Source organism: Pinus tabuliformis, chromosome 2_2 (genome assembly GCF_031772625.1).
Source record: "Pinus tabuliformis cultivar Carrire ecotype Pingquan chromosome 2_2, CPIR1, whole genome shotgun sequence".
Lineage (NCBI taxonomy): Eukaryota > Viridiplantae > Streptophyta > Pinopsida > Pinales > Pinaceae > Pinus > Pinus tabuliformis.
In genome coordinates, this window is record NC_142300.1 from 1,138,444,093 (window position 1) to 1,138,465,899 (window position 21,807).

The window sequence follows — 21,807 nt, forward strand, 5'->3', positions numbered from 1 at the left end:
TATTTCCTTGGTTTGAAAGTATGCAAACTGTTTGTCTCTCAGGGAAATTATGCCAACAAGATACTTCAGAAATTCTTCATGGACAAACACAAACCCATGGAGACTCCTCTAGAGAGCAACTGGAGGAAGGAGGATGCCAATTCAAGTGAGGAAGTGGATTCTACCATGTACAAGAAGTTGGTGGGTTCACTCGTGTATCTAGTGAATATACAACCATATATGTGTTATGCAGTCAACCAGTTGAGCCAAGCCATTGTTCGACTGACCAAATTATTTTGGAGGGATACTAAACATGTTTCACAATACCTTAGAGGCACCAATTAGTTTGGACTATTTTAAAAATAGGGAAAGGTAGTGAAGCTATGTGGCTTCACAGATGCAGATTGAGTGGGGAGTTCATTCAAGTGGAAGAACACATTAGGAAGAATTTTTGGTGTTGGGTCCACAGTAGTTTCTTGGCACAAAAATAAGCAGAGATTTATGGAACTCAACTCAACAAAAGCAGAGTACACGAATGCTAGTCAAGCAACATGCGAGGCAATCTGGATGAGAAATATTCTTGTTGGGTTATTTGTTCATATGATGGATCCTACTGTGATTTACTGTGACAATCAAAGTTGTATCAAACTCTCTAAGAATCCAGTATTTCATGATCGATCCTAGCAAATAGATATCTGGTACCACCATCTACAAGATTATGTGTAGAAGCAGATCATGTTGTTGTAGGACATTCTGATGGAGGAAAAAGATGTATACATTTTGACAAATTTTTTTCAAGAGGTAAATTTGAGTTCCATAGAGGTAGGATTGGGGTAGCAGATAATCCCTTTCTTGCTGAGAGGGAGTGTCGAAAATGCAACAAGAAAAATTAATTTTGACTTTGTCTTGGTCAAACTAGATTAAAATTCAAATTTCAATTTCAGCAGAATACTTGGAAGTAGTTAACTGAGGTGACATGTATTTTTTCACTTTCTTAACTTAGTTAATTCGAGTTGGAGACACTTAATTTCAGTTCAATATGATTCATTTCTAATTTCTTGTAATCTATTTCCATTAAGTTGAGTTATTGTCAGTTAAACTAGTTCCAATTGTTGGAGAAACTAGTGGAGGGTCAAGTTGTGCAGTGTAAATTTAGTCACACTTAGTGGTCATCCAACTAACTGATCAATCAACCCAAAATAAATGATGCATGCAGAGAATTTGATTTACCCAGTTGAGATTGGAGTTCAAGGGAAATGTATTATCTGTTGTAAACTAATCCAAGTTGTATAGGTGGTGCATGCGGTTAAAGGATGGGCCTATAGGAATTGCGTAGTCCAATTGAGGAATTTCGCTAAAAAATAGGGCCTAATTCATCATGAACAATGCAAGGAAATAGGAGCTTGGAGGCTTGAAAATTTGGCTAAGTATTGGGTTCAGTCAGCTAGGCAGAGAACAAAAGATACAAGTGCAGGTTGTGCTCAGGCTTGAGCAAGCATATTGTATTCATCTAGATTCTTTGATTAATGCAATACATATAGTAAGGGGTTTTGAGTAGTTGTTTTCCCCTAGATAAATATCTATGTGTGTATGTTGAAACTTGATGAATGTTAATGATTTGTGTTCTCGATTGCATTCTTCTTGATTTCAATGAGCACTTGTTGTCATTTTAATTTATTTTCATCCAAGGCTCACAGACCAATGCATGTGCCTTCAGGTTGATTGGTTCCCAATGGGACATCAAAGCTGCAAGGTTGATGTGAGGAATGAGCTTTGCAACATTCTATTCATAATTTTTTAGAAGATCGAGGTTATGATTTGCATGCCACAAATCTAGGAAAAGGTGACACTCAGCGGGAGGTTTCTAAAATGATCTTTGCATGTAACCTATAGCTACTAAAAGTAGATCCCTAAGATCTAGGGATGCCTTTGCATGCTACCTTTTTCTATTTCAGGAAAAGCAGCTCATGCATGCAAATCAGCTTTACTTGGTCCCGGAGGGAACCGGTCAACCTGAAGGCACATGCATCAGTCTGTGAGCCTGGGATTACAATCTATATAGTTTTGGGCTGAGCAGAGCTGGCTATCTATCAGGCATTGTGTAATTTTTGGGCTGAGTAGGTCATTGCCTCCAAGAATTGCACAATTTCTAGGCTGAGGCCTAGTGCTGGGTCAGATTGCGCAATTTTATGAAGGAGGACTGCCTCACTATTTTGTGCACTTCTGGAGCCCAGTAGGCTACCCAACTGATTTGCACAATTTCTGGAGGGAAGGTTGGTTCCCCTCCAAAATTGCACAATTTTCTATGGGAGTGTCTCAACCAGAAAATATTCTAAGTTTGGAATGTTAGCCTATGGGAGGGAGACAATGCTAGCTACGTGGGGCCTGACCCAGGTTCAGTAGTGAGTTTAGCTAAGAAAATCCCGATACTACTCACCCTTTCGGCAACAGTCCGTGGAGCATGTACTAAGGTCTCACCTAAAGTAGTATGGGAGGGTGCTGGAGCCAGGTTTCCACACCCTAGGGATGTCTTGATGAGGGTTCTGGAGGTTCGCGATCCTACCCTCCATGCCACACTGCTCCACGCAACTTTTTGTTCTTCACAACCTGTGCACACCTTCGCGAATACCATATTATTCTAATCCGATCCTTACTGTGCTATTATATTAGTGCTTAACTTAGTTTGTGCGGGCCCAATATTCTTATTACTTGTTCAGCTTTCAGATTAGTGTGCGTACTTAAAATAGTATAAATGCATAATAATAACCAAAACATAGAAATATAGATCTACAAGAAGTTGCACAATATTTTGAATCAATCTTATCTAAATTAATACTCAAGTTCAGTTACAAACCCGACTCTGCCCTATGCACTCAGCTGCAGGGGTCTGCGCAGTTAGTTGCGGACTTTACTAGGCCTCTGCGCACTCAGTTGTAGAGCTTCTACCTACCACTATGACCCAATACACTTCAGATTTCACTTCTATCTTCTAACCATGCCTTCACATCCATCTGTTACTTCTCAAAACTTAGACTTCCTTTACACTTAGAGCCTCGCTCTATTTATACAATCCCATGGTCTGCAAACCATGGGTAGGCTGACACACTTTACATTAAATTACATTATCTTAGGGTGGACAACCCTAGACTCTTGCACTCCACGCTCGCATTTCATGGGGTCTTTACATTACACTTGACCAAAATTCAGGCTTCAAGCCCCAAAAACATGCTATGGGGGGATCCACTGCCCAACAGGCCCCCAACACAATCATTGTGACTCGTCCCGAGTCACTTTGCTGGTGCGGCGATCTTTGCGCGAAGTCCATGCAGTACGTTGTGTGTAGCTTGGGTGTCCGTAGCACACTGTTCTTCTACTTGTTGTACTTGTTGCACGCATAGCTCTAAAATTTCGTGAGCAGGGTCACATTCTTGTCTAACTGTATACAGTTCTTACATCTTTGCCAGCTTTCCTTCAATAGTAGCTGTGACTGTGAAGGCTTCATCGATCCATGACTGGATGCATGCTTTAAGCAGGGCTTCCTTTTGGTTCATGATGTCTAGTCGGTCCTTTAGTTTCCTTGCCTGATGTAGTCTGGCGAGTCGTTGAGTAAGGGCAACTATCTGCAGGGTGCCCCAGACAGTGTCGTACTCCTGCTGCAACTCGCACACCTCTGTCTCTAGGCACTGTAGGTTTGGGTCTTCCTGCAGGTGCATAACTATGGTTAGTACTTGTTCCAACATCCCGATGCACACCTGTGTTGCCTAGCCAATTTGTTCCAACCCCATCTGGATAGCGCAGGCACACTATTCTCTGAATTCTAGGGGTGTGGAGAGCTGCACCTTCAATCACAGCTCGGCAATTTGCAGGTTCAACTCCAATTGAACCTTTGCCGTTTCCTCCCAGGCCTCGCAGACTCCTGCCACCAATCTATGGACCCGCTCTGTTGCTGGTAGCTCTGCCGGCACGGCCAAATTTGGAATGCTCCTGCATGCATCCTCTATGGCCTGCTCCAATCCACTAGCCTTTGCAACCAAATCATCCCTCTGGATGCTGAGCTGTTCCATGTTGTTTTTCTGCTCATGTAGGACCTCGATTGCTTTGCCTTCCCGGGCGCAGATTTCAGCGATGACCCCATCCTGCAGCTGGTATCATATTTTACGCGATAGGGCGTCCAAGTTCAAACCGATGCCTTTCATGCTACTCATCACAACCCAGTCATCCCGACTTGTTGCTGATAATGCGCCTTTGGGCAAGAGGAGGGTGTTATGCATATGAGCACGCAACGGTTGTTCGGCCTCAGCGATGGCTGCTGCGACATAATGGGCCATTGTGCTTGTTTAGGAGTGCTATACCTATAAACCTTGTATCTGCGTGTTGAGCGCCCCAAACACAGTGCTCTACTCCATCTGCAATCCCTGGAGCGTGATCAGATTGATGGACATCTTCGTGGCTTTCCCTTTCTTCCTGGGAGTTTTTTTCTCTAGGTCGTGCTGCCACTTGAGTTAAGTTGATGTCGTACTGGGGTCCACGTGGTCCTCCTCCCTATCCACTTCCCCAGCCTGCTGCCTCGAGGGCATCTCCTGACCTTCCTCAGCCTCTCTGGTTGGCGCGGTTGTGGTTTCTATCGTCTGTGCTATTGCTGCTGCATTGACTGCCTTCTTCCGTGTGGCTGCTTCCTGTTCTTGGATCTTTCGCTTAGCCAGCTGCACGAGGCACAACTTGGTGTCCTTTTTTCGTTGCTAAGCTGCAATCTTTTCTATTTCCACCATGTCCAGAGAATGCCACTCAGGAGGCCATGACTCCATCACAGTGAAGATTGCATCATCTGTTGCAATGAATGGAAGCTTCACCCATTTTCGTGCTGGATCCTTGTGCACCCAGATATACAGGTTTTGCATATTTGCCTTAAATTTTATCGCGCTTTGTAGGCTGTTATGAAATGTAGAGGACAAACGCTGTTTGCGGTTGATCCAGGTTCAGATGCTCGCCTCCATAAATACCCAGAACACCTTTATCTCGCGAATCTTGTTCATGAATTTTGTGGCCCAGAGCGAGGTGTACCTCACGGCTTCGGGTAGGTCACCCGCAGTAGTGGGAAACTAGCTGTCCGCTGGTAGCTCCCTTGCAACCAACAAGATGGATAAGAGTAACCACGCATAGTGGAAGGTCTTACCCTGCTCCTGGGCCTCCCGGAAGTTCATCAAAAATTCAACGCATGGGAACTGCACCCAGTTGAATTGGACCCCCTCTGCGCATTGCTCTGCCAACACAATCACAAATGTTGGTACTTTGTCAGCGCGAAATTTCCTCATTATCTTGCTGGCCAACAGCTGGGTGGCTACGCATACCCATTGGTATTTAATACTAGCTATTGTGTACCCCCGCTTTCTCTTTTCTAGTTTATACTTGGCCTTCATAACTTTTGCGAGAGCCAAGTCGATACTTTTTCCTGCTATGGCCGCGGGGTCATTTCCTTTGATTGGAAGTCGAGAAATTCGGTCAATTTGATCAGTTGTGATGGGAATCGACTCCTCCAGCTAGAGATACCCATCATGCACCAAACACAACAACTTCCTGATGACAGAAATGGTGACGGGCGCGCGGTGGTAGTGGGGTATCCATCGCAGATGGAGTAACTGAGCCTTCTCCACACCGCGAAACCATTTCTGCTTTATTAAATTCTCTGCAGCCAACTGTGGGAAATTCTCATTGTCCGGGAGGTCCCAATCTTCAAACATCATTGTCAGTACTCATCCCAACAATGGACCTTCAAACCTTATATCATCAGGGAGGAGCGGGGTCTGGAGCGCACTCTTTGTGGCCTCTAGGTCCTTCGGTACCTTGGCTTTCCCCTTCCACGAGGGGATGTACGGAGGTAACTTCGTCGTGGAATGCTTTTAGGAGACATCCTTTGCCTCATCATCTTACACCTTAATTTGGGCAATTAGGGCCTGCAAGTCTTCCTCCTCCTCCATTGTTTCAATGGTGATGAATTTTACCTTCTCCGCCATTGACAATTTTCCAAACCATGGGTTTCTTAGGGATACACAGACTAGTCCCATTGTTTGCTTATCTTTTTGTGGTCGTGGTGTGAGTGGTGATTTTAGAAATTCTGGCAGAGCTGCCACCTCTCCAGGCTCCTCATGGGCCATATGAGGCTCCGTGGTAACTTCAGCGAATAACACTCTTGTTCTGGCGGCTATCATTATGTCTACACTTGAGGATGGTAAGAGTACGCAACACTCAATGCTATGTACTTGCTCAATTCTCAAACAACTAGGTGTTGCCTTGGAGCTAGCCTTGGGGGTTTTATAACGTCTTTTGAATTTGAATTCGACCCTTCCCCCTAGTTCTGCATCATTAATGCCTTCTTGGTGGCAGATCATCCCAACTCTCATTCTTAATTCATGTCATAATTGTCCGTCACTCGCTCCATTTTTCCTTAAATTGGACCTCTTATCATGAATAGTGACACCAACGGTCATGCCCCAACCTACCTGTGTAGCAGCGCAACCCCTTATGCGCAGCCATGACCCCTGTGACATCCCAATCCTACGTGTAACCTCCGTCTTGCGCATCTCCCATACAGACTCTTTTATAGTCCCATGTTCTCTTTCAACTTCTTGGGGCGCTGAGACTATGCTTCCTACGGATAGACAGGTGGTCGCACCACCAGTGCGAGGCTTCAACTTACCTACCAGCCTAGTCCGTGAGCACCCCTCAATTGCCCTTGCATCCTTCAGTACGTCGCGTTCTTCGTTGTATGGTGTGCTCCCCTGATTACTTTGTCTAGTAAGTTGCGGTCATAGCCATGGTAGTAAGGTCAAAAATTCTTCTAATGTAGTAGTATGGCTGGCTATACCTTGCCCCATCATGCTTAGTTTTTTGGTGCAACATGCTTGCATGACTTTGGTTTCTAGTTTGTTGATTTCTTCATCCAACATCATGCTTTTCTTTCTCAGTCGTATCCAATCTTCTTTGAGTTTGCCAAGTTTCAAGTTCGCTCGCCGAATGGCTTTCTGCAATTGCATAATTCCTTTACCCGGGTGCTCACGTACTGTCCCAACTGTGGGAGTGGTTGTATGGGGATTCTTCTATGCTCTTATGGTTTCATCTCTTCTTGTCAGTGTTGGGGTTATTTCCACATTCCATTTTTTGCTTATGGCCTCATAAGCCCATCGAATAGCTGGTACACGCAGGTCCTAGTCAGTTTGTCTTGCCTGGTGAACTTTGTTCATGATTCCACTAGCTTTTTGACTGCTCCTATGTGGAATATTTGTGGTGTGTGTCAATTTTCCTGTTGCCACATCTGGTTCTGATTTGCGATGGATGTGCTTGCTCAGCACACATCTGTACCCATCGATATAGGTGGGCACGCAAGCTACTTCATTCCGGCTGCCCAGCTCTTGTTTGACGTTGGGGGCTTCCAAACTATAAGCGCATCTGCCTTATACATTCATGCTAGTTTACAATGGTCTCTTGATGTGTACTCCACCATTGTGAGGGGGTTGCGCAGTGCCCATTCCAGCGCACCATACCACTGCTATTCTGGTACTGCACTTTCAAATTTGTCCAGGAATTCATCCACCACTGTTACTCCAGCATATGTTGGTGGTTCCCTTGCCTCTATTATCATGCAACATAGTGACCTAATCATCATGTTGCAATTCAGTGTTGTCACTACATGCAACTGGTTCTGCTAGCATTCTACTTCTTCGTGCGAATCTAAAGTATAGGAGTTGTCGCGCTCCCACGAGATTCTCCCATCTGCATTTGGGTTCACTTGATCCTGGTCTCACGCTGTTATCTGGTAAATACAATCTAGCTCATCGTCGCTTTCATCATTGCGCACTGGTTTGGTGTAGTGCGCTCCTTCGGCTGGATCTAGTGAAACTATTACGCATAGGGACTTTGTCTTGAATATCATCCTCCGCTTCTTCAGGTTAATGACCCCATTCATATTAGTGGCCCAGTCTATTCCTAGCAATGCAGGATAAGGATTGCTATCATCAACAATCTCTATTACTTCAAAGTCCGTTTGTGTGCTTGCGCCTTCGATATCAACTGTTACCCCTTGCAACATCCCCATGGGCAAAATCTTCTATTGGTTCACCATTCGTAATTAAATAGGGGACCACTGTAATGTGGGCCTGCCCATGCATTCCCATGTCTTCTTTGGTAATACATTCACATCCGAACCTAGGTCTAGGATTACCTGATCCATTTCATACTCGCCAATATGCACCGTCAATCTCATTTCCCTCATGGTGTGCAATGCATGCTTTTCGAGTTTCTAGACTACGTGCGGTTCCCGTGATCCTACACACTTGGTGATCAACTCGTGTAGTCCCTTAACTGCCTTATTGTCATGCAACAGTTTCATGCATGTCTCCAAAAAGGTAGTAAGCATAGAAGGATCCATCCATGGCTCTGGTTGATCCTTACTACCTGAAGTGGAGGCTTCTGCGAAGCTCTTCTTAGCTTCCATGAACGTTTCCTTTACGCGTTCTATGTCAAACTTAGGTTCCTTTGTAGGAGCCTTGTGAACCCATGTATCTTTCTTAGGCTGCTTCCCCTTATCCTCCCTTGTGGTCGCACCACTTCTGAGCACCATGTTCACATTTGGATCTTCTTCGCATGGTTTAGACCTCATCATTTGAATATTTTGAGTTAGAGGATGCTGGAGAACCCCTTTCTTGTGCATCTGTGCGATCAACGTAGGATAATCTACCATTTCATGATCAAACTGAGCATAGTATGAATAGGATACTCTTGTTGGGTTGGTACAATCGTAGGCGTAGTGCCCTGGTCCTCCATAATTTTAACAAATTAACTGTATGTGGCCCCTTCCTGGCCCCATTCTTCCTCATCCTCGACCTCGCCCCTGAAATCCACTGCACGCCATCCCCACAGCTGGGTCGAGGGCTCGTGTTTATGCTTGCATCCTATATGCTGGGGTCTGATCCATCATTAGCTCGTAGCTGTGACAAGTACACTCATCATGGCCTACTGACCTGCAAAAATTACAAAACAACTGCTAGGGAGTCTGTGTATACTTCTGCAACAAATGACAATGATCCGTCGTGTGTTTTTCTCCTATATGACAAATCGCGCACCATAATGTGGGTGTTGCACTTAGCCCTGCCTGTGCCTCTAGTCTCAACGGTATTGGTCCCCCTCCTGCCAAGTAGTTCGTGAATACTGGATAGTGGTACTTGTCATGGCCCTGGCCTTTGCATTTTATGCACCATACTTCCTCGCACGCCTCTGGCCGCAGTGCCCTATCTTTCTTCAAGCTCCACATTTCCAGGTAGAGATTCTATAATTGCGCATGGATTTGTTGAACTTTTAGCCCCAAATCTTGTATTGGTGTCTCATGCAACCTCATTGCCATTTCCAACTCTTCAGCATGAGTAGAAAGTTTCTGTTGCAACACCATCATCCTCAGGTGCGGTGTTAGAGATGCCACAAACCATGTGCGATGCTATGCATCAATGGGTGTCATATTAGCCTCACAGATCATACACTTCAATCACTGATCTAGATCCCAAGGGGTCTCGTCTAGAAGAATCGCGATCTCTTTAAATTCAATGATTGGTTGTGTCTCTGATTTTGGCCAGCTAAATTCTCTGTTCAACACATTCTGGATCTCTGCTATTCTTGCATTTGGGTGATCATTAGAGTGCTTGATATACCATGTCAACGTGTGATCCTGCAGTGTGCTCACTAAAGTAGCCCTCTTAATGTTGTCGTCCGTGACCCCTTGTGCTTCCCACACTGCTCTTAGCATGAACCGGAACTGGTCCAGATCCTCATTCCCTACTCCTTTGAATATGGGTAGCTTGATCAAACTTGCCATGCTGAACTGCGGGTTTGGTGGAGGTGGAGTGGGTGGAGATGGAGGTGAAGGAGGTGAAGCGGGTGGTGGCATGGGTGGAGGTGGTAACTACGAAATGCGCTGTCTTATCAAACTGACCACACTTCTTTGGGAGACCCGAGCGAGCTCTTCCTCACTCTCTTGCAAAGGTGAAATTAAGGGATTGTTTCCTAATTCCCCACTACTTCTTTCCACTCGGCGTCATTGCAAACACTAATGTATTCGCATAACCCGTTTTTAACATAACAACATCTTAATCCAGGTAGTCAAAGATTTAATGTACTAACCTCATGGTCCCTTGAGAAAACTTCGTTCTGCTTCGCTGTAGCTCATGGTCGTATCTACCACAAATTCAGTGATAAATCCCCCTATTATCCAGTCGAGCCAATGGTTCACAGATCGTGAGATCTTATCTTCTGATGCCTCTAGTATGCGCACTAATTCCGGAGTCCACACTATTGGTTGGTCGAGCTTACACCTTCCCTCACTGTCGGCTAACCTCGCGATCCACTCATTCAGTTCAAAAGGAAAGGATGTGAAGAAGATCTCGTGGATTTCCATATACACGTAGAAATCTAGCCACCTTTTCTTAGATACATGTGGAGTTATGTTTTCCTGTGTCATGAACTTGTGAATATTCTTGTCCAACCACTCTTCAATTTCCCTCTTTGTTGGGTTCCAGTGGCACGACATCAGACATCCCTTAGGCCGATCCTGGTCCCGGCAACGGAACCATTTGTTGGCTACGTGGGGCCTGACCCAGGTTCAGTAGTAAGTTTAGCCAAGCAAATCCTGGTACTACTGGCCCTTTCGGAAACAGTCCGTGGAGCGTGGGCTGAGGTCTCACCCAAAGTAGTATGGGAGGGTGTTGGAACCAAGTTTCTGTATGCTAGGGATGTCTTGATGAGGGTTCTGGAGGTTCGTGATCCTACCCTGCACACCGTGATGCTTTGCGCAACCTTTTTTCTTCGCAACCCGTGCGCACCTTCGCGAATACCGTATTATTCCAATCCGATCCTTACTATGTTATTATATTAGTGCTTAACTTAATTTGTGCAGGCCCAATATTCTTATTACTTGTTAAATTTTCAAATTAGCACGTGTACTTAAAATAATATAAATGCATAAAGAATAACCATAGCTGTTATGAAACCAGCTCAAGAAAAGATAGAAAGATAGATCAACGCCTTAGAATTCAACCTCTTCGAGGGGGCAACCTCCTTTACATTACATAAATGAACAATTCTTGGATGATACAAATGACAAAACCTCCTTTCTATATATAGGAGTCTAAGGAGTCACAATATAATCCAGTCGACCTAACAATAATAATATAAAGCCACAAAAATAACAATAGAGGGATTCTATGGGGCACAGAAATAACAATATGGGGGTAATAGGGGCACAACAATATAAATAAGGGGTATAACTACAATAGTAATGGGGTAATCACTAGTATTATAGGGACCCAACAATAACATAGAAATATAGATGTACAAGCAGATGCACAATATTCTGAATCAATCTTATCTTTATTAATACTCAAGTTCAGTTACAGACCCAACTCCACCCTGCGCACTCAGCTGCAGAGCTTCTACCTACCACTATGACCCAATATACTTCAGATTTCACTTCTATCTTCTAACCGTGCCTTCACATCTATCTGTTACTTCTGAAAACTTAGACTTCCTTTACACTTAGAGCCTAACTCTATTTATACAAACCCACGGTCTGCAGACCATGGGTAGGTCGACACACTTTACATTATCTTAGGGTGGACAACCCTAGACATTTGCACTCTGCGCCCACATTTTGCGGGGTCTTTACATTACACTTGACCAAAATTTGGGCTTCAAGCCCCAAAAACATGCTATGGGGGGATCCGCTGCCCAACAGACAAACAAACTAACATGCACAGACCGACAGGCCACCGAAACTTAGCTGAAGCCTATGTACTTGACAGTGCAAGACATGTTGCTAAGGATGGTTGGTAGGGAGGCTCCAAAATGAAGCTAAGGCAAAATTTTGGAGGGTTTTTGTAGCCGCTACAACAAGTTCTAAACATGTCGAGGAAAATAGACATCGAAAAATTTTAAATGTCAAGTATGGGCAAGTCAAATTTCATCCCTGCCTACCAATGGACTACTTTCACTCAGTGCATTTTAGTACTTGCACTCATACACTTCCATCGAGGATTGACATGGTAAGGAAATCTACATGGATCGAGTATGACAAGAAGTGTCCAAATGGTAATTTTAGTCATCGTGAGCATCTTGATAACATCTTTGTGTAATCCACATGGAATCTTCTTTGTGGCACCATTTTTTGAATCTTTGTGATCTATTTATCCCTGTCATGCGGAAAGAATCGATTTTGCGGACAAAACCAACCTCCCTAGAAGCTAAGGCTTTCTAGTGACAAACAAGACAAATAAACACTACCTTTCTCTAAACATGCATTTAGAATACAAGTAATCAGGTGATTATAACATACCTTTAGTCCAACGCTTTGTAGTAGTCCAGCCTCGCCGATCCGGATGAGCTCCTCCTCTTCGAAAACTGCATTCACTAACAAGCCAAAAGATTAAATAGCACCTGATAAACTTATAAAATAACACATATCCATCATACAAACCAAGGAGTATATGAAACAAATCATGAATAACAATCTGTTGAGAAAAATGAGTTCATTTGTATTAAGTGGAAACAAAAGAAACCATTACAACCTGAGCCTTGGTGTTGTGCAGGTCCCTCCTAGGGTCCAGCAAGAGTTTTCCTTTACTTTGATCAGCTTGTTGGGTTGTGTTATATTCTTTCCACGACTATATTAGGTTGGGCGAACCTACCTATGGTTTTGTGCATGATTTTCGCACATGGTATTGGACGTGATGGTATTTCGGTCCATGGTATTGGATGCTTCGGCATGTATAAATATGTATTGTAACATTGAAAGGAACATAATGAAAAATCAAGCTGGTAGTCCCGGTTTTGGGATCCAGGGAAAAATCTCTGTGCATATGTGTTTTATGGGTTATGCTCTCGCATTGTTTATTTTCTTTGTTTAAGAATTCGTATGCAGGAAATTTCTGTACACGGTTAAAACCTACATTTGGCATCAGAGCTGTTTTGGCTTCAAGGGGACGCCTTTGTTGCTGAGGGGTTTCGCTCAGGCCTGTGGTAGACCCTGTTCAGTGGGAGATCTACGAGATCGATTCTGGTGGTGAAAGAAGATGGCGAGCAGTGGAAAGATCGAGATTGAGAAGTTCAATGGTCAGAGTTTTGAGTTGTGGAAACTCAAGATGGAGGATCTGTTGGTCGATAAAGATCAGTGGATCGCGGTAGATCCGGGTAATAAACCATCGGGAGTGACCGATGAAGAATGGAAGAAATTGGATTAGAAGGTAAAGAGCACAATACGATTGTGTGTCTCAGATTCAGTATTGCTGAATGTATCAGGGGAAGCTACGAGAAAGGCTTTGTGGGTCAAGTTAGGGACTTTGTACCAATCTAAGTCTCTGGTGAACAAATTGTTCCTGCGGAAAAAACTGTATAACCTGAGGATGAAAGATGGAGACTCGGTGACAGAGCATCTGAATGCATTTAATACTGTGGTAAGTCAGTTATTATATGTTGATATTAAAATTTCAGATGAAGATAAGTGCATCAGTCTATTGTGTTCTCTACCAGATTCGTGGGATATTCTGGTTATTGCAATAGGTAGCAATGCAACTGTTTTGCAGTTTGATGAAATAGTCTCAGCCTTGCTGACGGAGGAGATGAGACAGAAGAATATGGACAACCAGAATGGTGATGCCTTGTCTGTACAAGGACGGTCCCAGAACAGAAACAAAAATAAGTCATCGAGTGGGAGATCTAAATCTAGAGGGAGATCTAAATCTCCAGGAAAACCTACAAAGGTGGTGTGCTGGAAATGCGGAAAGGAAGGACACTTCAGAAGGGATTGTAAATCTAAAGCTCCTGATAAAGGAAAGGGATCTGATGATGCTCCTTCTGCAGAGGCGAAAACCACCTCAGATGAAGGTGGGGATGTGTACTTGGCTTCTTCAAGTACACATGTAGATCATGAGGCATGGTTGATTGACTCAGGTGCATCCTTTCACTTCACTCCCCATAGAGAGTGGTTCTGCGAGATGAGAAATACGATGGTGGTGATGTCTTCTTAGGAGATGATAGGAAGGCTAGAATCATTGGTCGGGGAAAAGTAAAGTTGAAGTTGCAAGGTGGAAGGGTTAGAAGACTTCCGGGTGTTCTACATATTCCTGCATTGGCCAGAAATCTGATTTCTGTAAGCAAGTTGGATGATGCAGGTGTAAAGACGGTGTTCGAGAAAGATACCTGCAAGATGGTTCGAGGAGCACTGATATTGATGCGGGGAGTTCGGATTGGAACTCTGTACAAGCTGCAAGGTAGCACTGTTGTTGATGGGTGCAATAGTTCTATGGTTCCGGAAAATGGAGTAGAAAATCTAGTGGTCTCTGGAGAGAAGACCATGTTGTGGCATCAAAGGCTTGGACATATTGGAGAGAAGGGCCTTCGAATACTTCATGGTAAAGGTATGGTAGAAGGTATGAATGATAGCTCTCTGGATTTTGATTTCTGTGAAAATTGTGCGTATGTGAAGAAGAATCGAGTGAGTTTCCCCTCTGGTGGTAAGAGGACGAAACAGATATTAGAGCTTGTGCATAGTGATGTGTTTGGACCTGTGAAGGTTCCATCACTGGGTAAGTCTGTGTACTATGTATCATTCATAGATGACTTCTCAAGGAATACATGGATATATTTCCTTAAGAAGAAATCTGAAGTCTTTGACAGGTTTAAAGAATTTAAGGCTTTGGTGGAAAATCAGACAGAGAAGAAGATAAAGGTGCTGAGGACAGATAATGGTGGAGAATTTTGCAGCAAGGAATTTGAAGAATTTTGTAAGAAGTGTGGTATAGCACGCCAGAAGACTACTCCATATACACCTCAGCAAAATGGAGTCGCAGAAAGAATGAACAAGACGTTGATGGAAAGGGCAAGAAGCATGCTCAGTGGTGCCGGGTTAGGACAGGAATTCTGGGCAGAGGTGGTGGATACTGCACGTTACCTGATCAACAGATCACCCTCATCAGCGTTGGAGGATAAGACTCCACAAGAAGTATGGACTGGTAAGAAACCCTCTCTTTCACATCTGAGGGTATTTGGATGTGATGCATATGTACATGTTCCAAAGGAGAAACGAACCAAGTTGGATAGTAAATCTGAAAAGTGCATCTTTATTGGGTATAAGGATGGTTTAAAGGGTTATAAGCTTTGGAACCCAGTCACACGGAAGGTTGTGTACAGCCGAGATGTGGTGTTCAGAGAGGTAAAAGATGTTATTCAATCTGAAGTCCAACCAAAGGAACCTGAGAAGATAGAGTTTGAGCCAAAGGAGGAAGAATCAGACTCTGCAGCAGAGGAGGAATCAGAAGATGAAGAGCCACAAACTCCGGCTGTGAGAAGATCAGGTCGAGAAAGAAGGTAGCCAGAAAGGTATAGTCCATCTGCTTTCAGTTCAAATTTTGCTTTGTCTGTTACTGATGATGATCCCAGAACTGTGAAGGAAGCAGTGGATTCAGAGGATGGAAAACTCTGGAAAGAGGCCATGGTTGATGAAATGGCATCTTTGCACAAAAATGAGGCTTGGGATCTGGTAGAGTTGCCGGCTGGAAGGAAACCCATTGGCAGCAAATGGGTGTTCAAGAAGAAGACTAATGCAGAAGGAAAGGTGGAGAAATACAAAGCTCGGTTGGTAGCAAAAGGTTATTCCCAGGTGCCAGGAATTGATTTTGGTGATATTTTTTCTCCTGTTGCCAAGGTAGCTTCTATTAGATTACTTTTATCTGTTGCTGCTGCTTTTGATTTTGAGGTAGAACAGATGGATGTGAAGACAACATTTCTTCACGGGGATTTGGAAGAGGAAATCTACATGAGGCAACCTGAAGGCTTTGCGGTGAAGGGTAAGAAAGAACTGGTATGCAAGTTAAAGAAGTCTCTGTATGGGTTAAAACAGTCACCAAGGATGTGGTATCAGAAATTTGATACATTTATACGGGGACTTGGCTTCACCAGAAGCAAAGCAGATCATTGTGTGTATTTTAAATTAATTGGTGACCGTGTTATTTATCTGGTCTTGTATGTGGATGATATGTTGCTGGTTGGAAATAACAAAGAAATTATCCAGGATTTGAAGACCCAATTGTCCTCCAAATTTGACATGAAAGATCTTGGTGCTGCAAACTATATTTTGGGCATGGAAATTAAAAGAGATCGGGCAAAGAGGAAGCTCTGGTTAAACCAGAGGAAGTATGTCGAGACAATACTGCAGAGGTTTAATATGCAGGATAGTAAACCGGTGAAGGTTCCTATTCCTGTAGGTGTGAGGTTATCTGCTGAACAGTGTCCCAAGACACAAGAAGAGGAAGAGGACATGTCCCGTGTTCCATATGAAAGTGCAGTCGGTAGCCTGATGTATGCAATGGTCTGTACTATATCAGACATTTCACATGCAGTGGGAGTATTGAGCAGGTTTATGTCAAAACCTGGGAAGGAGCACTGGACAACAGTGAAGCGGGTTTTCAGGTATTTGCGTGGCACTAGTGATTATGGTTTGTGCTACCAAGGAAGACCAGGATTGGACAGAGTGTTGGATATTCATGGTTTTGTTGATGCAGACTGGGCTGGAGATCTGGATCAGAGAAGATCTACAAGTGGGTATGTGTTTAACCTATTTGGAGGTGCAGTCAGTTGGATGAGTAAGAAACAATCTGTAGTGGCACTATCAACTACAGAGGCAAAATACATGGCAGCCACTCATGCAAGCAAGGAAGCAGTTTGGTTGCAGAGATTGTGTTCAAGTATGGGGTTAGTACATGGAGCTATAAGAATAGATTGTGATAGCCAAAGTGCAATTTTCTTGGCAAAGAACCCTGCTTATCATTCAAAGACAAAGCACATTGATGTTCAGTATCACTTTGTGAGGGATATGATAGAAGACAAAAAGGTGTTGCTGGTAAAGGTGGACACTTTGAAGAATACTGCAGATGCATTGAAAAAATCTGTGAGCTCTGAGAAGTTCTCTTGGTGTAGAGAAACAATGGGTGTTTCAGGGCTGGAAAAATGACTAAGCTCTCCTGTGGCCCCATGTAGAAAGAAAACAACAAGTGGGAGATTGTTGGGTTGTGTTATATTCTTTCCACGACTAACCTACGTAGTTAGTCGTACCTATATTAGGTTGGGCGAACCTAATATAGGACCCTATATTAGGTTGGGTGAACCTAATATTATTCTGGACCCTATATTAGGTTGGGCGAACCTACCTATGGTTTTGTGCATGATTTTCGCACATGGTATTGGACGTGATGGTTTTTCGGTCCATGGTATTGGATGCTTCAGCATGTATAAATATGTATTGTAACATTGAAAGGAACATAATGAAAAATCAAGCTGGTAGTCCCGGTTTTGGGATCCAGGGAAAAATCTCTGTGCATATGTGTTTTATGGGTTATGCTCTCACATTGTTTATTTTCTTTGTTTAAGAATTCGTATGCAGGAAATTTCTGTACACGGTTAAAACCTACACAGCTCACCCACTTCCAAATAAGGCTAGGAAAGGATGGGAATCTCTCCTCTCAAGCTTTACAAGGGAGTCCTAATTCCAACAACATCTACCCTTAGGAATGTTCAGCTTTCAACCTCCCCTCCCTCTGGCCCAATGCCTGTATTTATAGTGCTCTAGAGGAAGTTAATCAGGTCCACCATCAATGGGATAAGCCCCTCTTTGAATGGGATAGCTCCCCTCTTTATGGGATAAGTTACTCTTTCATAGGGATACATGAACCATCTGGAGGCGCTCAATACACGTCAAACAAGCTTCTAGAATGCTCTACAAATGACCACAAGTAACTTTTTTGGAGTGAAACTTGCCTTTTGACCTTTACAGGAGTACGCACCCTCCACTTTACAGACAGAGCGTACAAGTACGCAGGTATTGTGAACTTGGGGTGCGTACACGCAGGTAAGGCTAAGAGAAACTGCGTACCCAGAGATATATAGATTTTTAAAGACTTTCTCTCTTTCTTGGAGTTTGACATGAAGAGCTGAGGTATAAGACTTGCCAAGGAGGATAGTATGACAGTTGATGGAGCCATACTAACTGCAAATAGTCATGGTGACAAATTTTAGTGTAACAGATTTCCCCCTAAAGTGCGAAGCCTGTAGTAGATTAGGGTTTCATATCATCTAGGAAGGGTGAAGTACTTTATCATTTCAAGGATTATCTTGTGGAGAGCCGAGTCAGAACCTGCAAGTATTCAACACAAAATACATATATAAGATCATATCATCGCTGAGGTAGGCATTCCCATACTCAGATTGAAAACTTTAACTAAGAAACTAACTACTGCTCTGATACAGGAATGATTTCGCAGTACATCATAATCATAGACTTTTGTAGACATAGTATGGACGTAGCCATATGTTTATGATTAGTCTACTGTATAATGAATACAAAACTCCTCGCAACCTGGATGGTGGAAACTAGATCCAGGGTCTTCATTTCTACTTCCCGAATAGGTACGATTTTATCCATGCGAATAAATGAGTTGATGTCGAACATGGTAGAAACCACTTGATTACCAGTCAATGATGTAAACTGTTAACAAGTGTGAGAGAGACCACTAGTGATGTCAATGGTTCTCAAAGTACCCAGTACAATCCATGAGATGTGAATGAATGAGTTGATTTCGAACATTTCACGGAATCCTTCGATCGAAAGTCAATGATGTAAACCATCGTCAAAGGCGAGAAACCTGCCATTGATGCATGTAGATTTCAAGGTACTGACGATTTCTAGGTCATCTTTCTAGATAATGCGCTGATGTCGATAGAAAGCGACCCATTGCAGGCAAGCCCACAACACGAAATCATAGATCAAGTTTGAAGAAATGTAGCTGTAAGGACTAAGTCAGGGATGGTCGAGATGGATTACGGGTATTTTGCAGATGAATGGTTTATTGCAGAGACCTCTTGAACACATAACGACACAACAGATGGCTTGGTGAAATTTGACCCAAAGTTAATACCCGGCTGAAGACTTTCAATGTTGTTTGATCAACTGTGAGGCAAAGGATTTCCCAACCCAGGTGAATGAAAAGTGTCGTGTTCAAGAGTGGTGATAAGGCTTCTTCTGAGACAAAGGATAACAAATAGGCTCATTTTTCTCTCCTTTCCCCCACCATTTCTGGCAAGTACCTCTTTATTTTTTACAAGCTTGAGGAGGATAACATATGCTTGATTATAAGCTCATCCTTCGGATGAGTCCAACTTAGTTTTGATTCGAACCCTAAGAAGGAGTGGTCCGTTCCTGTTTGTAATCGAACAGGTCCTTTACTGTGAAATTTTAACGAGTCCAGTATAGGAGAAACTCGGCGTTTTTCAATTTTAGAGAGTCTGAAAAAACTTAAGAAGACTCCAGAGTTGAACTTTTTCGTAAATTTGTGTCTCCCAAGCCCGAAAAAGTATAAAATAATACTTGAGAGAACTGCTTGATCTTGCGACCAAGGAGTACTTTCATGATTCGTGTCTTTGACCTGAAAAGTAAAAAGCGATCAAGGACACGTCGTTTTATTTCCAATATCGAATTTGAAACGACAAAAATCCGGCAATCTTTTCGTGTTTTTACGGTCAGAAAAGGGCTGTAAGAGGACCATCTTTTAATTCTGTTTTAACGAGTGTAAAAGAAATGCTCGGCAATCTTTTCATGTTTTAGGAGTTAGAAAAGGGCTTAAAAGATGACTCTGATGTTTTTGTTTGTGAAAAATGACATTTTCCCTGAAAACCCTTTTATCCTGCGCAAAAACCAACACATTACTCATACTTGTTTAAAGATAGATCAAAATACTTTGAAAAATACCTTTTCATGGTGGAAAATAAACAAATTTGACATTCATTTACTCAAAAAACCTATAAAAAGGGCTTTTACCATTTCATTTTTACCATTTTACTATTGAGGAGAGAAAAAGGGCTTTTGGCAAGAAACTTCCCGTGGACACTGCGGAGAATACGACCGTCGAAACCGAATGCCGTCTCACCAGGTATTCTACAACATCCTCCCTTGCATTTCCATCCGTTTAGAATTTGTTTTTAAGCTTTAGTTTTATTTTTTGGAGGCCTTAGGGGTTTCAAGGTCCGCTTTTCGAGGTACGCAGGTGCCCCATGGGTGACCTGTGTACCCCGACATTTTCTCAGTTGGGAAAATGCTGGGCATACGCATTGCTAGGCTGGGTGGCCAGTCCATTGCTAGCCTCCGACTAGAGTGGTGTAATAACCAAAACCAGGATAAGGGGATAGAAATTAAAAATATATCCCGACCTGAACTTATGGTAATTTCCTTTACAGTTACCAGACTTTGCGGGGCTGCCGCTTTGCATATTGCCACTGGATCCGAGATGCGAATGGCGATTGATTGCTATCGGGGCACCATATTCAACTGGTGCGATGCTGTGTTGGCCAACTTAAGGGCCAACTGACTAGGACCAAAAACGGACAACTGAAGACTTTTGGTTATGGGCCTTTAGTTGTGAGTTTTGCCCTAGAGAGGGTTCCGATGCTGATCCCACAGCAGCTCACTGTTGAGGTTAGGCCTCCCCGAGAGCCTAAGTTGATGCGATGGGTTGCGGTGATGGCCCGTCATCCTGACGAGGGCACGGAGGTTGTCCGATTTAGACCGGAGTATTTTCATTGGTTAGAGAACCAGGTCTTCTCGATACAGGATTTTCCGTATGACGGAGTTGATTTTCGTGGAGATCCAGACATGATTCTTCCACTGGGAGAACAGTGGGACGACACAGGTACTTCATTTTTCACAAGTTTTTAAATTATCTATTTTTTTTTTTGTTTTTATATCGTCTCAAAACTGACAGTGACAATTTTCAAAATGCAGATGTAGGTCCACAGCGTCCGGCCAATCTCCGGCCTTTCGAGAGGAGAGTACCAGTTGCACCGGCACCAGCCCCACAGGATGCGGCCGCAGAGACCTTAGCTGAGTTGGAACAAGACCTAGAGCGTCTTACGGCAGACATACCAGAGACGACTATAGATGATATTCCTATCAGACTTCAGCGCTATGTGGTCGCAGTCCCAGGACCTTTTAGGAGGTTCTTGTGTAGGGTAGCCCGTGCAGTGGTGTCGTATAGAGAGCACCACCAGTGATTGGATGGTCACTTTTGTAGACACATGTGACATTTTGGTTTTTTGTACTTATCATTTTTGCCGATCATAAGGTGTTTTTCAACCTATGATCGAAGACGATGTATTTTTGACACACTCCTATCTATATATATCATTATTACCGGCTTATCTTGTTAAACATGTGTGATGAAATGTTTTTAAATTTACATGTATGATTATCGCAAATGTCTGTCTAACATTCGAGAAGCAATTGCATCTGCCAATGTATTTAAAGACCTTGGAATATGCTGATATTCAATGTAATCAAATTCACGTTCCAAGAGACGCACTCTCAAAAATAACCTTAATAACACTGGATTTCTAATGGCATAAACTCTATTAAGCTGTAATACAACGAGTTCAGAATCTAACCTCACTATCAAACTCCGAATCCCAAATGAAATAGATTCAGATAATAACTTAATCACTGCACTGTATTCTGCAATGTTGTTTGTTGTTTGACCGAGGCTCACCCCATGCATAGAAACTAACTCGTCAGAGGGTGAATAGATAACCCAAGCTGCAGAAGAGATATTCCGTGTACTATGACAAGCACCATCAACGAATCCAATGTACGTTTGAAGAGGCGTCGACATCTGCAATATCAAGAGTAAAACCAAGATAAGCCAGAATAACGATGAAAAACACACTCTCTAAGCTAAGCACACTGTCTATACTAAC